This window comes from Podarcis gaigeae (genome assembly GCF_964106915.1).
Source record: "Podarcis gaigeae genome assembly, chromosome: 2".
Classification (NCBI taxonomy): domain Eukaryota; kingdom Metazoa; phylum Chordata; class Lepidosauria; order Squamata; family Lacertidae; genus Podarcis; species Podarcis gaigeae.
Window position 1 is genome coordinate 27,528,610 of NC_139679.1, and position 16,766 is coordinate 27,545,375.

Below are 16,766 nucleotides of genomic sequence, written 5' to 3' on the forward strand. Positions count from 1 at the left end.
TCTCATGAGGTGGCCAAAGTATTGGAGTCTCAGCTTCAGGATCTGTCCTTCCAATGAACACTCAGGGCTGATTTCCTTAAGAATGGAGAGGTTTGATCTTGTGGTAACAATAGAGAGGGCTGTTTATTTGGGGGATATGGGTTGCAAGATGGCAGGGAGGCAGCACTGTGCAAATGCACCAGCAGAGCCAATCCAGTGCTCCTGCCAGTGTGTTTGCACCTCACCTTCCTCCCTATTCTCCCAGTAATCAGCCACAACTCAGCTGTTGGGAGATCAGGTTAGTGCTTCCACACCCATCCCACCATATCTTCTGCTACTGCCTGAATTATTGTTTTGGACGCTTTTTATTTTAAACCAAGTCAATTAACACATAACACTAACATTTTCTTTCAGCACCTACAAAATAGTAATCATGGACTACAAGACTTGTGGGCATCTTAAACGGAGCAACAATATGCAATCAACCCATTTTCTGAAAGCTCTGCTACCTTTTTGCTGGAGCTAATAATTTTGGACAAGTTGTTCTTCCGCCTACCTCTCAGGATCTGCTCTTTATCAACTTGGCCTTCTTCTTTTTTTGGCATGGGTAGGAGGTGAGACAAAAGGACGTGTCCTGGTTTGGGGGCTATGGAGTCGTGCCGTGTTTGCATGATCTTCCCTTTTGGCGAGGTTTCTGAGCTCTCCCCATTGCCTTCTTTGATCTTGGTCTTTGTTTTGTTTTGTTTTGTTTTCTGCAAGGTTCCCCTTCTGTTTGGTTCTGGTTTGGGAATGTGGTTTCCCTCCTGCTTCGCAACAAGAAATGTCGAGTTGTTATTGTCTCATAAATGCCAAGTGAAACCTGGCAAACCTTATTATCATTCTTTTGGCATTCCTTCACATGTCCCTACACATGTTTCACCTGAGTAAAATATCAACATTCCCTTTGAGTTTTGATTTGGGGGAGATTCGGTAGCAGCAGCAGCAACAGTGACTCATCCTTCTGGAAGTTGCATGCTGAAGAAGAAGGGGAGAAAGTGGATTTGAGGGCTGAGGAGGAGTGTGAGGTAGGGAGGGGGGAAGGCCTAAATTAAAACATCTGGCTAGGTAATTACATGCACTAAAAAGTTTACAGTCTAAACTACCCATACGTAATTGATCAAACTATAGTGATGTGTCACTTTCACTTACCCATATTAAGCAGTGGGCTTCACCTAGGTATACCCCATGCTAACCTCCACTGCTGACCTGCTACAGTACACTTATTAAAGCTGCAATTATGAGGTGATCCTTAATAGCTAGGGTCTTGCTTCAGAGGGGGGATTTTTTTCCCCCCTGTAGCTCACATGCGACAATTAAAGATAATTTAAAGTGTAAGTAATTGAGCTCAGTTTCTGGAAACTACTGTAGAGGTCTTGTCCCAAGCATCTGACAGGCGTAGTGGTGTATTTTGACAAGTTTTCTGCAGACTTCCATTAAATACCAACCAGGAGTTCTATTTTCTTTGGAGTCACTGGCCAGGAAATGGTGCTTGCAAAAGGTTAAGCCTCCAGAGGGGCAAGGGTGTTGCTCGCGTTCTGTACCGTGGGGATCCAATTCCAATGTAAATCTTAATTTTGGGTTGCAAGGGGTCTTGCCTCCCATGTCATTTCGGAACCTCGGAGAAAACAGAATCTCGAGCCTTCCAAAACAGTTGTTTTTGAGCATTTTAAAAGTTTGCCTGCCGCAGAAGCCTCAGACATATTGTGGAAGATTTGGAAGCAAATCCAAAAGGGGCAAACTCAGTTGTTGTGAAACTTTGGGTTTAGGAGCTCACAGTTACCCTCAACCTTTATTCACCCTGACTGTCTCACACAACGGTTGGTGGCATTCAAAGGCTACATGCCTATGAGTTTGACCGGAGCCAGTAGCTAGCAGGGCTTGGGGCTGGTGAGGGGTGGAAACAATCGCCACATACCCTCCCTGGATACTGACCTCCTCAACACAACTGCACTTCCCCAGGCAGCCAAACATATCCTTCATGGACTTCAGAATGCATAATTTACAACGGAAAGATGACAAAGAGCCAGCACAAATTGTTTGGTTTTTGTGTGGGGTTTTTTTTTAAAAAAATTATTCATTTCATAACACAAATAAAGAACACAAACAGAAAAACAAACAATACAAACAAATTCTTGTCATATCCTTATTTTTCTAAACATTGTTAAGTGGGCTTCCCCAAGTCCCACCTATCTGATTTTCATTTTACTTCATCTTTGGCAGTTTACATATATCATAGTTTCTAACCAACTTTTTTTTATCACACTTAAAATAACTTCACATTTTATCGCTTACAAATAATATTATTTTGAAATACACTATCTTCTACTTCTAACCCTACAGACTATATCCACTTCCAAAGCTATTCTAAAATTTTAATATTAACATATTTTTTTCAAATATTCCTTAAACTTCTTCCAGTCTTCTTCCACCGTCTCTTCTCTCTGGTCTCGGAGTCTCCCAGTCAGTTCGGCAAGTTCCATATAGTCCAAAGAGCCAGCACAAATTGGCTTAGGCCCACATGTACCGTACATGAACCAAAGTACCACCTAGAACATACTCAACACAGCAGACTCTGCCTTTCCCCCTACACATGATCTGTGCAATCTGGGCCTTTTCTCTTCCTTCTTGCTGCCACCTGACAAATCGGGCCTCAGTTCTGATTATGGGTGAATTCCTGCCAGAACATGGGCCCTGGCAGATTCCTGATGATGTCAAACTTGAAGATCTGCTGCCTTCTTCCAGAAATCTCAGACTCTAACATTCAGTTAACAAACGAACATGTTTGCATTAGGGGATGTCCTGAAGTAGAGGACCTTATGCATTATATCTTGTGCTGCCCCTTATATAATGAAGCAAGAGAAAGATTTTTAGCACCTATAATGCCAAGGTCCCCTAGCCAGAACCCATCTGACATGATTTTATATCTCCTTGCAGACACAGATAAGTATGTGACCTGGCGTGTAGCACTCTTTGCAACTGCCACTAGGAAAATTAGAGCAAATTATATAGCCAAAGTAGCCACCAACTGTAAAGGAGATGAATTTATTTGACCCTATCTACATCAAGCTATATTTTATCTTAATCACCAAACTCCAAATATAATTGCACATTGTATTAATTAACATTATTTTTTAATATATTAGTGGCCATGTGATAATTTTAGCTTATAATTTTTATTGTTTAATGTCTTAACTTGTATATTAAGGTACTTTTATAGGTCTGTTTAGAGTAGGTAATGTCTTGATAATATAAATGTTTTATGGTTTTTGTATCAATCCGGTATATTTTCTTTAAATTGTTGAATAATTCTGTGTACATTGCGGCAGCCTTTGGCTATTTGCAATAAAACTGACTGACATTTAGTTGATGCCACCCAAATGCAGATGGATCTTCTGCACTGAATATGTTCCCCACATTTCCCAACCCATCCCTGACCATACTCCACCAGTTGATGAGAAACTAAATTGTATTAGGGTTGCCATATTTCAAGAGGTAAAAATCTGGGCACAAAAAGTTGTTGAGTTTTTTTAGGGCAATCACACAATGTCTTCTCCTCCCAAGTCAGAGCCCAGGTCACCCACGTCAGAGCCTGAACCAGAGATGCCATGCAGAATCTTTTTTAAAAACCCCAAATCCAGGACATTTGCTATAAAATGTAAAAATTCCTCCCGGGGTGGGCATGTAGGACCCCCAGACATATGGCAACCCTAATTGTATCCTATGATGAGCTGGATCTATGAGCTGGGACCAGGAGTGATTCTAAGCCTTCTGGCATCAGAAGAGAGCTGCAAATGTTTTGAGGTTTGAAAAATGGAAATTGCAACCAACCAGCAGAAGAGAAAGCCATGGGGGATTTTTAAATCAGGAAGTGCAGGCAGCTCTGGAGGTTTCAGAGTGTTGGAGAAATGTCTATTTGGAACAAACGTACATAATCTACACTTCAACTCCACACAGTACAAAACCCTGTGGCTGCTGGAATTCTAAAGAAATCCTGAATAATTTTTCAAGTGCCCTGAGAATGAGGTTTAAAAATGGAAGCCTCTTTTCCAGGGGAATAAAACACTTGGGAGAAACTGGAGGACATATTCCAGCACAGCACTGGCTTGTGCTGGTGTAATTCCTATAGATTTTTTATTTTCCCGTTTATTGCTTTTAAAACATTTTTAAAGTTACTTATGGCACTTATAAGATATAGCCTAAGTGGTGTAGTGGATCGGGTGCTGGCGCTGAGCCAAAGCAACCTGGTTCAAATCCCTGCTCAGCAATGGAGCTCAGTGGGTGGCCTTGGCAAGTCACCCCAACCTATCTAGTTGTTATGAGAGTAAAACAGGATAACCCCCTTGCACACCACCTGATCTTGCAGGGAAAGTGTGATACTTTAATCTCCGAGTTATTCTTGAGCAAAGTATTATAAGTGTTGTGTGAACACAGTGCCCTTTACAAGCCTATTCTTGGAGAACCAGCCATCCTCTTGTGCGCAAAGGCCAGACAGGTCAGGATGTCACAAGATGAGAAGACCACGGCTGGGTTGTCAGGGTTTTCTTAGGGCAGACCATCTGACAACTTGTAGAAGGGCGCAGTACCCGAATGGGAATGCTGTGAATTTAAATGTTTTCTGCAGTTTTAGAGTGATATATGCTGAACCAATAACCAAACTGAAACCCAGCTAACCTTTGACAACATTTGCACTTCTACAAAATTACGAAGCAGATCTCCAAGCAAAATGCATGTATTTTAGAGGATATTTCACACACAAAATTGCATATATTAGTGAAAATAATGTACAAAGATGCCTCATATTGGAAGGAAATGCTTGCCCAAAAAATATGTGTACAGTCATATGGAATCCATTCCAGAAGTCCGTTCAACTTCCAAAACGTTCGAAAACCAAAGTGCAGCTTCTGATTGGCTGCAGGAAGCTCCTTCAGCCAATTGGAAGCCGCGGAAGCCCTGTCAGACATTTGGGTCCCAAAGAACATTCACAAACCAGAACACTCACTTCTGGGTTTGCGGAACCAAAACATCCAAGGCGTTCAGGATCCAAGGTACGACTGTATTTGGAAAGATGTGGACCAAAATGCACACAGATCTTCATGCAGACTTCTTTTTAAAAAATCACAAAGTGAATTTAAGATTGGAAGTAGCACCCTCCCTCTCTCCCCCTCTCTCCGTCTCCTCACCCACAAACACCAAGAGTGACCCCAACTTACCTCCTGCCTGTATTGCTCCTTCATGGAATGTGCTGGCCTGTGCTTCTGGGATACTCTTCCATTCCAAGCAAGTACAGCAGGCAAGTGGGTACTGGGCTAGCCCTGCAAGAATGTGCCTGTCTGCCACTAGGGCTGGAGTCAGGGGTGGAGCAAGACGATCGGGCGCCTGGGGTGGCGCATGTGCCCTGTGCCAGTTGCCCACAGGGCAAGGCAATCTGTGTCAGGATGCTCTGCGGGGCCTCTGAGGAGTTTGCCTGCTTCCTCCCACTCAGCTGCCCTACAGTTTGGGGCAGCGTGCCACCCCACATTTTGTCACCCCCTCAGTGGTGACACCTGGAGCATACCACCCCCACCGCATCCCCTTGCTCCACCCCTGTCTGGAGTTGTTGCTTCCTTGCAGAGGGTACCACATGACTACCATCATGGAACTCCGCTAGTAATGGCAACCTATCAGCCAGGGAAGCTCCTCCTCATTCTTCCCTCCTCTATCAATATTCCCCTTTTCACACAATTATGACAGCTGCAGTGCCACTGCCACTACTTGCCACACAGCAGTCACCCTCCCTCTGGGCACCCATTTCAAATTTTGCACTCACACCTTGGAGATGCAGATGAACACCATCACTTCTCCCTCAGCCTGCCCAGTTTACTGGGGAGTTTTGTACACATACGCTGAAAACAAAACACGTAATTGAAATACATACTTTTCAATTGTCAAACCGGGCAGGTGGGGAAGCTGGTTTCTCCCTTCTTTTAACAGCAATAGGGGAGCCTAGATGCCCCCCAAACCCAACCATCTGAGCTGATTTGTGATCTCCCCTGGGCTGGCAACCGTACCTTTTAATTGTCCCTCATACTGGAGAATTTGCCTGGCAAGATCCGATGTCTCAAAGAGATTTCTTCAAATAGGCATTTAATTCCTGTCCAAAACATTGTGCCTCCTGAAGTTCTTAAGGCATCGTGAGTTGCTAGTAAACAATTACGTGTTATGATTTGAATAGCAAACTCCATTGCCCGGGGCTACCTTGATGACATTAGAATTCACGTTTCTTAATTAAGAATCTAGCATTTGACCTTTGTGATAGGAAACATATGGTCAGCGGCTTATTTGTGTGCATCCTGCTGTTAGTGCTTCCTCTCTTTTTCTTTGGAGTCTTTTCCCCCTTCCATCAGTCTCTTATTTCTCCAGGCCTGGTCTGAAACTCATAGGAAAACCTATCCTCATTGGGCCAGACCTGCATCGCCAGTGGGACAGCATCAGTTGGACGTTACTACCTTTGTACTATAGCATAACAACAGTACTCTCATGTTACATCAGTGAGCCTTGTGTGAGCTCCAGGTTTTGGGGAATTCTTGGACAAGGTGCCTGCAGGGCAACCCCTGAGCAGTTCCACTTGTCCTTGCTGTACTCACTTACTTATGCTCTCCCTCTAAACCAAAGGTTCCCCATTTCCCTCCCCACCCAATGGGTTACTTGAAAAGTGTTGCTGGTCATGACAGAACAATTAATGATTTTTCTGCCTGCTGTAGCAACTGCAGAGCACTGTACTAGATGTTGTGTGACTTTTAATTCATTTTTATTGCTTCTTTTATTTCCCATATTTTATTTTATTGTACTGCAATTTGCATTCTGCAGAATTCAAGTCACAATAAAGGAAAATACAACATAAGAAATAAAAGAAGCAATTGAAATGCAATTGAAAACTGAATGAAGGTTCTAGTTACAGGTAGGTAGCCATGTTGGTCTGCCATAGTCAAAACAAAATAATAATAATAATAAAAATCCTTCCAGTAGCACCTTAGAAACCAACTAAGTTTGATATTGATGTGAGCTTTCATGTGCCCGAAGAAGTGTGCATGCACTTCTGAGGTGCTACTGGAAGGATTTTTATTATTATTCTGAATGAAGGTTGCAGAACACAGATGGTCCATGGACCACAGCTTGGGAACTTCAGCTCTAGGTCTTTAGTTGGTAGGTCATGAGCCCATTATTGGGTCATGGTATGAGTTAAGGTGGGTCGCAACAGCAGCACTACCACCATGCAAATAAATGGTTTTTAAAAAGAAAGAAGGAAATGTGTCCCCAAATGCATGTCTGAGTTAAAAGTGGATCTCAGGTTTTAAAAGGTTGGAGACCGCTGCTCTAAACCCAATCTGTTACACTGTCCAGAGGGAGGTGGCAGGATTAATAGAAGCTGCTGTGCCTTCTCCTTGGTGTTGTCATTGCTCACTTGCTTGGAGAAAGCAAATGAGCAGGCAGAAAGAGCAGAGTAGAAGACTGAGGATGCCCTGGGGGTTGACAGAAGTTCCCTTGTTGCTTTGCAGGCCTCAACAGATGCCTGATGATGCCAACCAAGAGCTGCCACAAATTGTAACTCTGCAGCTGCACTGGCCCAAGCACACCACAATTGAGGGAAGTTAGCATAGGTCATAAAGGGACAGGCAGAATATTAATTTAAAAGCAGGTATAAACAACTTTGTATTTAACAATTAGAACATAAGAGCCTGCTGGATCACAGCAGTGGCTCATCTAGGACCAAACATTTTCTCACAGTGGTCAACCACATAGTTTGGGAGTAGCTGCCAGGACCATATAGCACCACTGCTAAATGATCTACACTGGCTCCTAGTAAGTTACTGAGCACAATTCAAAGTGTTGGTACTGACCTTTAAAGCCCTAAACGACCTTGGCCCAGTATACCTGAAGGAGCATCTCCACCCCCCATCATTCAGCCCGGACACTAGAAGTGACACAAGAAGTGAAAGCAGAACAAGAAACCAGGCAGAGGACCTTCTTGGCAGTGGCACCCTTCCTGTGGAAGGCCCTCCCATCAGATGTCAAGGAGATAAAGAACTATATAACTTTTAGAAGACATCTGAAGGCAGCCCTGTATCTGGAGGTTGTTAATGCTTGTGTTATATTATGTTTTTACAGTGGTGCCTCGCAAGATGAAATTAATTTGTTCCACGAATTTTTTCGTCTAGCGAATTTTTCATCTTGCGAAGCACGAAATCCCATAGGAATGCATTGAAAATCAATTAATGCGTTCCTATGGTCAAAAAAAGTCCAAACAAAGCCAAATTTGGTACAACAAGAGTTTATTAAGTGCTCTTTAAAGTCACACATACTGTAAAGAGCATTTCGTATTCAAACCCAGAAATTTTTTCAAAAAACAGCAGAGTGGCCCAATGGTCACAGAAAATCATAAAAATGCAGGAAAAAAATCACAAGCTTCCAGATTCTTGCAAACCCCTCCCCAACTGTTCCCCCAGCCACCCAGCACACAGAAATTCAAATCCAGAATTTTTTTAAAAAAACAGCAGAGTGGCCCAATGGTCACAGAAAATCATAAAAATGCAGAAAAAAACCACAAGTTTCCAGATTCTTGCAAACCCCTCCCCAACACCAAGTCCCTGAATTCCAAACACCCCAACCCAAAATCCAACCCCCCCCAAAAAAAGTTTTAAAAGCTTAACTTACCAAATGGCTGCAAAAGAAGTTTTGGAAAAGCTTCAAAAATCACCAAAGTCTTTAAAAACCTCAAAAAAGGCTACTATGTACACTGCGTTCTATGAGTTGCTCCTCAAAGTCAAGTCGCAACTGTATTAATGGTGTTAAGAAAAAGGAAACAAACTTGCAAGACGTTTTCGTCTTGCAAAGCAAGCCCATAGGGAAATTCGTCTTGCGAAGCAGCTCAAAAAAACAGAAAACCCTTTCGTCTAGCGAGTTTTCCGTCTTGCGAGGCATTCGTCTTGCGGGGCACCACTGTATATGTGTCGGAAGCTGCTCAGAGTGGCTGGGGCAACCCAGCCAGATGGGTGAGGTATTATTATTATTATTATTATTATTATTATTATTATTAGCCTGCAAGCAGGACCTAAGCGTCCACTGGTGTTCAGAAGCATACAGTGGTACCTCGGATTACAAACACCTCGGGTTACAAACACTTTGGGTTACAGACTCCACTAACCCGGAAGTAGTACCTCAGGTTAAGAACTTTACCTCATGATGAGAACAGAAATCGCGCGGCTGCAGCGTGGCTGCAGAGGGTGGCCCCATTAGCTAAAGTGGTACCTCAGGTTAAGAACGGTTTCAGGTTAAGAACGGACCTCCGGAATGAATTAAGTTCTTAATCAGAGGTACCACTGTACTGCCTTCAACAGTGGGGGCAGAACATAGCCATATTTCAAACAGTGAAAACACTGAGCTTTTGCAAAATTGCACAAGAAAAGAGCCATTTTTTAGCTTCTTTTTTAAAAAAATAGCAAAAACAGCACTGTCGACATGGGCTGCCATACGTCCGGAATTATGTGTTAGAGACAGCCGGATTCCAGATTCTGGTAAATCCCAGACATATGGCAACCCTACCTAAGCTGTATCCAAAACTACGCCATAAAAACAATAAAACAGCATCATAAAAACAGATTCAATATGGGGGATCAGGGTCCCATTTTATGGGTAATGGGAATCTTGGGCAAGGGTATGTTTTCATATATATATATATATATATATATATATGGGAGAATCAAATAACAGATGTCTCAACTCAGTCTCCAAATCTTTTGTCTTTGTCAAACTGAAGCATTCAGAGTTGTTTTTTTTAAAAAAAATAGCAGCACTCTGAAAACTTGGCAAGAGATTTGGGTAGGAAAGATGGGTAGGAAAGAAAATGAATTAGACAATAAACGGTTGTTTTTAAGTGAGCATAAAATAATTATATATATATATATATATATATGTCTTTTGTGGTTGGCCAATTTGGCAAAGAATTCTGTGGAAAACAGTGAAATGGAGTTAGGGCAGTTCTCCCCCCCCCCCCCATGAACTTGCACGGTTCTTATAAGCAATAATTTAATTACAGCAAAAACAGTCATATAGACACAGCTTCAGGGATATATCCCAGAAAAGCATATTTGATTATGCAGCGTACTTGACGCTAAAACTATTTCTGAAGCAGGAGTGGGTGATGTAATACCACCAGTATTTATGATTGTTTTAATTTATTGTAAAGCATGTCGTAAAACGGAAAATTACTACTGGTGACGATCACATTTCCAGCCAGACACATTTAAAATTGAGTGTGTTCTATGTTTTCCTCTTAATTAGCTGAAGCTGGAGGCCACGATCCAGTCAAAGCAAAGCACTTCGAAGTCTCATTGACTGCAAGGGAAATTAGTAAGACTTAAATGTTATTATATTTGACGGGCACACATCCAGAGACTCCTCATTGCTAGCAATTGGTATTCAAGGACATGCCGCTTCTGGTCCTAGATGGGAGTAATCCTGGGGTAGCTCAGTTGGTAGAGCATAAGACTCTTCATCTCAGGGTTCAGGGTTCGAACCCCACGTTGGGCAAAATATTTCTGCCTTGCAGAGCATTGGACTAGATGACCCTCGTGGTCCCTTCCAATTCTATGATTCCATTCTATAAGTGCCTGGCCATTGTGACCATTAGCCACTGATTACTTGATTGCTTTGCAACTTTCCAATGCTATCTAATTGAAATACTATACTCTTGCATTCCAGTCATAAGGTGCTGTCAAATATGATATGCTGGTGAGTTTCAGAACTGTTTCCCAGGAATCTCTGAGTTCTTTGGAAGCTTATTAAGCTTCATCAATGGAAAGACCACTTCAGCTTTCAGTTTTGCCCCTACTGCTGATCTTCTTCAGTGGCAGCCCCAGGGGAACATATATATCTTGAGATACACTCTCAGTTCATGGTGAAGCCCAGATCTCTTATATGCAAACCAAATGTCTGCCCTTAGGACGTCTTCCAGATTCCTTTGCAAAATGCAGAAATTCTATGGCAGATTGAATGTTCAAAAAACACTTTGCAACCCCATTATAGATGATCTGGAATTTGGGTGGCGCTGTGGGTTAGACCACAGAGCCTAGGACTTGCCAATCAGAAGGTTGGCGGTTCAAATCCCCACGACAGGGTGAGCTCCCGTTGCTCGGTCCCTGCTCCTGCCAACCTAGCAGTTCGAAAGCACGTCAAAGTCCAAGTAGATAAATAGGTACCACTCTGGTGGGAAGGTAAATGGCGTTTCCGTGTGCTGCTCTGGTTTGCCAGAAGTGGCTTAGTCATGCTAGCCACATGACCCGGAAGCTGTACGCCGGCTCCCTCGGCCAATAAAGCAAGATGAGCGCCGCAAACCCAGAGTTGGTCACGGCTAGACCTAATAGTCAGGGGTCCCTTTACCTTTACCTTATAGATGATCTACAGACAGAAATGTATGAATATGCCTCATTCTATTCTGACATTCTTTCACATTTTCATCTGGTTCCCCCTCCCTCCATTCTGCTGCAATCGGTTTATTTTGTATAATTATTTTATTTCACTGATGTGGATGTATCCTTTTTTTTGTTACAGTTCTAACCATGCCTACTCAGAAACAGGTCCCATTCAATTCACTGGAGCTTACTCCCAGGTAAGCTTGCAGCCTATCTTGCTAGCTTGAGTTTTCACTTCCACATAGCCTCGACATACTGGGTGGATCTACAGACAAGGGGGGCACTATAAATAAATAAGTAATAAATTAAATTATTATAACAAAATAAAAGAACTCTGTGTAAAATCACATAGAAAAGTTTTGTGCTCTACAGCACCATCTGGTGTTACATTTTTATAATGCATTTAAAATGCTTGTTTGTTTTTACTAATGTAGCTGAGTCCCCTGTCTCATTTCCCCCACTCAGACGGGGCAGTGTAGCACACTGTTGACATTTTGATCTTTGGCATTCTGGATTGCATGAATTATTCCTTCGCCACAAGTAATGCTGCTTAACCATATATAATTTCTATTTTTAATGCCTCATTTTATTTCATAAATGCATGTTTTGCTTTGCTTTTCACTTAGATTGGATTTTTTATTGTAATGTATTCATAAAATCTTATGAACACACAAAAAATGCCTATTTTAATTCAGATAATGGTCGTGTATGTGCATCTGCTAAAAAATTGCAATGCTCGAGCAAGTTTCCATGTGAAAAGAACACTCCTGAATGATACATTCCATTTGTTTGTTTTTAAATTCACAGTAGGAAGTAGATGAAGGCTGCAGTCCTAACCTCACTGAACTAGGAGCAAGTCCCACTGAAATCACACATTTATCCAACAGTAAGCCCCATGGAACACAGTAAGGCTTCTTTCTGAGTAAACATGCATTGGTTTGTGCCATGGGCTTTTTGTATATCACAGGTTATAAAAGCCATAGGTTTACATGAACAGACATTTGCCCAGTGACCCACATATTTTGGGATGTCTCTGTGCACATAGACTAGGGAAGAGAGCATGAGAAATGACTAGAAACGTAGAACTAACACTGAGATTGTACAAAGCACAGTATTTTTAACTTAGCAGATGATTTTGTGCTGAGGGAGGAAACGACTGTTGCTCCAACCTGAGTGTACTACTCATTGCCTCACAAATGTGGAAATGCCAGATTCAATCCTGCAATGACACACCCAAATACTTACTCTGGTTATACGCTTCTTAGAAGTCGGTGTAAACTTCTTTCAAACAGCTGAGGAACATCCTGTCTGGTTTTCCAGACGGTTATGTGCAAACCCACAGACAGGTATCTCCAAACCATGGTTCTGGCACAGGGCACTTCACCGCAAACAGATCTGAGCAGCCAGTCCTCTGGGTGGACTTTGGGCTGTTTACTCATGTCACTGGCAAGGGTTTGCCATACCACAAGCCATGTCAAGCTTGACATGTGGAAAGGCAGGTGAGGTTATTTCTAATTATACCTCTGGGAAAGGACTTACGTGAGCTCACACGTCCAAGTCACGAGAAAGGGCTACTCTATTCCGAGCCGTTTAGCTAGCATTTCTTTCTTGGCCTAACAGGTTATATAAATTAAGGAGACTCCAAGATAGGGCAGAATGGAACTAAATGTGATGAGTAACTGCTAACTCGGAAGCACCAACGCTATGTGTGTGGCTAAGCATGCAATAACTTGATAATGTATGCATTAGAGAAATCAGTTCTCATGACACCGACGGTGAGAGATGGAAGGGAGTTTTATTAGTATTTGCACCTGTGGCAACATTTCATCGATCCTGTTCTAACATATCGTACGGATTATATTTACACTTGCGGGCGGCAGGAAAAAGGAGGTTGCCTTTATTGGAATATAACTAGGTCACAACTTTATTAACATTTACAATCAGCAGTTACTTCATCTGCGATCAGCCTACACGGGTGGGTGGAAGATTCCCCTCTCCTCCACCCTGGCTTGGCTACCCATGCCACTGTTTGACCTTCAGACACCCTTCTGTCTAAGACGATGCCTTGTGCTTGGCCATTGACTTAGACCAAGGGAAATTCTTTATATGCTGAACAGTTCCTACCCTGCTCACTGAGCTGCTGTTTACCATGTGTTTCCAGCCCTGGGGGAAGAGTTCCACCTGATCCTGTGTTAGACACAGGTGGTTGACTTCACTATCTAGGGACTTTCCTCTCCCTTATGTCTTCCACCCTGCCTACCCACCCTGCTGCTTTCCATTGGTCGGCTTTGTTCTTCTTCTCTCCCTCCCCTCTCCACCTCTCACAACCATTTCTACTGTTAGGCCTGTGGCTAAATTCTACAGACAGAAGGTGCAGCCTTTAGGGAAAAAAGACATCTATGTGGTGTTGTTGTTTTAATTGTTCAGAATAACTTTTGCACATTACATCTTTGTCTCAAGAAAGGTAAAAAGGAAGGAAAGGGGGGTGCACGTGGTGAAGATTAATAATAAAACAAAACTAAATCAAACAGTCTAAAATTGATAACAATTGCATACCCTCCAACATTTCTCCAATGAAAATAGGGACATCCTATTCAATACCTTGCAACATTTCTCTGATGAAAACAGAGACATCCCCTCCAACGAAAATAGGGGTGTTCTATTCCATACCCTCTGACATTTATTTGTTGAAAATAGAGGCATCGTACCATTTCCTCCAAGGGACGCGGGTGGTGCTGTGAGTTAAACCACAGAGCCTAGAACTTGCTGATCAGAAGGTTGGCGGTTCGAATCCTGCCAACCTAGCAGTTCAAAAGCATGTCAAAGTTCAAGTAGATAAATAGGTACTGCTCCAGCGGGAAGGTAAACAGGATTTCCGGGTGCTGCTCTGGTTCGCCAGAAGTAGCTTAGTCATGCTGGCCACATGTACGCCAGCTCCCTCGGCCAGTAAAGCGAAATGAGTGCCACAACCCCAGAATCGTTCACGACTGGACCTAACAGTCAGGGGTCCCTTTACCTTTAATGTTATCAGCCGAACACCTGATTGAAGAGAATTCTGGTCCCTAAAGATTGAAGGTGCCAGGCGGGTCTTCCCGGGGAGAGCATTCCACAAATTGGAAGCCACTACAGAAAAGGCCCATTCTCAGGTGATTGCCGCAGGGTCTGGGTCAGTTCATTTGGGGATAGGCGGTCCTTGAGGTAGGCATTTGTGGATAGGCAGTCCCAAGCCATTTAGGGATAAGGCTAGCCTTGCATGGTTATCTGAATATTACCCTCGTAACATTATGCCACAAAAAGTAAAGGTAGCCTTGTTGGCCCATAATCAAAAATTCAACATTCACATTTGGGCAATATCCTTATTAGATGAACCAAAATCATCTTGGTGATTCCCCAAGCACCAGTTAACGAAGGAGGCTTGAGTGTGGTTGTGGAATAGACACGAAGACCCCAAGGAAAGTCAAATTCCACTGCGAGGTTGGCTTTTCAAAACATTTCAGGAGAGTCTGTCTGCCGTATCACGGTCTCCATCCCACAACCAGATGGAAAACGAGCAGCAGCTTACAGGCAGTTCTTCTGTTCTAGGACTATTGACTCATCAGGGTGGCTGAGGGTGTGTAACCTTGTCATCCTCTTAGCAAGAACTATTTCTGTCTCTCAAACAAACACCGGGTGAAAAGCAGATGAAAAATTACCTTGCGGCTTCCCCTAAGGAAAGCTTCACAGGTCCCACGTGAGAAGCCCATCAACAAGCCCTCTCTCTTTTGATCTGCTGAATCTTGGATTCAGCTTCCCCCCACCCTCCACCCCACACACAAAAAAATACCTCATCACAAATACCAGTGTACTAACCTCAGGAAAACAAACTAAGAATGGTTGGCTGAGATCCTAGTGGGGCTGAAAGCTTTTGAGTGCGAGCCAGGCTGAACGGAGCATTCTGTTGTTGTTTTTTAAGAGACCTCAATTCATTAAGACCAGGAGTTGGGTAATGGATCCCAGAATGGTGATCAGTCCAATGTACTTTGCTGCTGCTGCTGCTGCTGCTGCTTATCCAAGGCAAGGGGGAAAAGAGGAAACCTTGGAAAACATTATTTTTTGGAAGCGGGGGGGGGGGGTCGGCTTTATTTGGCATTGCTATTCAGGCTAATTTGCATTTCATTAAAGGAGATTGTGTTTGCCCAAATGTTATTTGGCTCTGATCTTTTCCAACCACATAGGGGTTTGGTTTTTAAAAATCTTTTAAGTGATGTGTTTCCCTCTTTTGGCAGAAGCATTTGCAGCGAGGATATTACTTTACTCTTACATGGAGTAACAGATTCAAAAGTGTTTCAACTGTCAGTAAGATATGAGGAATGTGAATCTGATGAAAAGATCTGGAGCGTGATCCAACCAAAGTTGAATCTTTCCCAGTTCCATTCATTGCATTGGGAGAATTACACATTTGCTTACGTCAATAAGATCTGGCTGTATGACATAAGAAGGAGGAGGAGGAGAAGAAGAAGAAGAAGAAGAAGAAGAAGAAGAAGAAGAAGAAGAAGAAGAAGAAGTAGTTGTTATTATTTATACCCCACCCCCCATCTGGCTGGGTTTCCCCAGGCACTCTGGAGAGCTTCCAACAAAATATTAAAATAAAATATTCTATTAAACATTAAAAGCTTCCCTAAACAAGGCTTTCTTCAGATGTCTTCTAAAAGTCTGGTAGTTGTTTTTCTCTGACATCTGGTGGGAGGGCATTCCACATGGTGGGTGCCACTACTGAGAAGGCCCTCTGTCTGGTTCCCTGTAACTTGGCTTCTCGTAGCAAGGGAACCACCAGAAGGCCCTCGGCACTGGACCTCAGTGTCCGGGCAGAATGATGGAGGTAGAGACGCTCCTTCAGGTATACTGGACCAAGGCCATTTGGGGCCTTAAAGGTTAGCACCAACACTTTGAATTGTGCTCGGAAACATACTGGGAGCCAATGTAGGCTCACATTGTCGTGAAGGGCAAATTAAGATAAATCAGAGGCAGAACAATTCTTCTGGCATTGCATTATATTGAAATGAAAGGGTCGTAGAAGTGCTGAACATTAATGGACCTTAGGCCAAGCTGAAACTTTTCCGTGTCACTGGAAATAGAGTAATTTTTTCAAACACGTTCCTTCCTTTCAGTTTTTTGGGTTTTTTTTCAAGGAGGGATACAAATGTTTCTGAAAGTGTTTGTGTTCTTCTCTTACCTAACTCCCAGTCGTGACTGCACTCTGCCTAAGAGCTATCCCCCCCAAACTTCACACCCTCCCTCTAACATCCTTTCAGAGTGAAAACA